Source organism: Heterocephalus glaber, unplaced genomic scaffold (assembly GCF_053883595.1).
Source record: "Heterocephalus glaber isolate CG9 unplaced genomic scaffold, H.glaber_assembly_v1.0 deba00001608, whole genome shotgun sequence".
In the NCBI taxonomy this organism is placed as follows: domain Eukaryota; kingdom Metazoa; phylum Chordata; class Mammalia; order Rodentia; family Bathyergidae; genus Heterocephalus; species Heterocephalus glaber.
The window spans coordinates 26299649-26300833 of NW_028258379.1; the positions used below are offsets into that span (position 1 = coordinate 26299649).

Here is a 1185-nt window from a genome sequence, read left to right on the forward strand (position 1 = left end):
GCTAGCATTACAGGGGCGTACCACCACACCCGATTTATTTTATGGTATTTATTCATTTATATGTTTTTCTCTTCTATATAAGTGTCTTGAGGACAGGAGAATGCCTCAATAAGTACCTAGCATAAACTTAATAAATATTTGTTGAGTAAATCAAACCCTGTGCACAACCATTGGAGCACCTGATTTATAAAAAGATGCAAAAAATTTTAAAGTAGTCAAATTACCATTTTCAAAAAGCATCAAAAAGTGATGTTGGCTGATAATAGAGCAAATAGGTGAATAATAATTCTCATTATAGCATGTTCAATGAACTAAAAACAGGAAGTTGGTCAGAGGCTGGCAAAGGAACGTTTGTCCTGTAAGAATTAGAACCAAGGGGCTCCATCATCATATGGCATCTGCTCGATGTGATGTTGTATCTGTGGTTAGAAATGTACATGATAGGAACTCCAGGGATCTTCCAAATTCTCCACTTAAGGTCCTGGTCAACCGTGGCCACAATATAACCCTTGTGCTGAGTTACTCTCTGCACTAAGCAGTCATCTGCATAGGTCTCTTTATGTGTGCAAGGTAATCTTTCAAATCATGGATCCTTGGCAATCCTTAGAGGCACTCGATACTTCTGTCCCAATTTCTCAGTTTCAGCCATTACACAATCAGTTATACCAGGGGTACACTTGGTGTACAGATAGTCCTTCATTGATTGTACTAAGTCCAATTTGGCTTTGATGGAAAAGTTGATAAATTTGGTATCAACAGGATATGATAAGGTGGGCCCAGCTGTGTATTACATTGGAAGAATAAGCAGGAAGGATGTTGGGGGACTTCTCTTTCCTTTAGAGCACTGGGATCTTTCTTTTTTTTCTTTTTAGGTTTGAATCTATCCTTTTCTTTGAGTTCCTCATCTCTGAGACTAAGCATCCTCTTCATGTTTGCATACTTCCTTGCTTTCTTTTGTTTCCCCTTGTTGATGCCAAACTCCAGTTTCTTCCAGATTAATATATTATTTTTGAATGACATCTTTTCATTTGATTATTCCTCATTTCTTAAAGTCCGTTAAATGAAAGTATGATTAATACATTGCACAAAATGGAGTATGAGTTTATCTTCAGTGAAAGAAATAATGAAGGTATTTCAAAAATTCGAGTATTTATTGTAAGTATATGCTGAGTTAACTTGCAATGA

General features: G+C 36.4%; 1 pseudogene; it reads right to left on the minus strand.

Moving 5' to 3' along the window:
* Nucleotides 1-365: 365 nt before the first annotated feature.
* LOC101713390 (rRNA-processing protein FCF1 homolog pseudogene) lies at nucleotides 366-966 on the minus strand (annotated as a pseudogene).
* Nucleotides 967-1185: the final 219 nt, after the last annotated feature.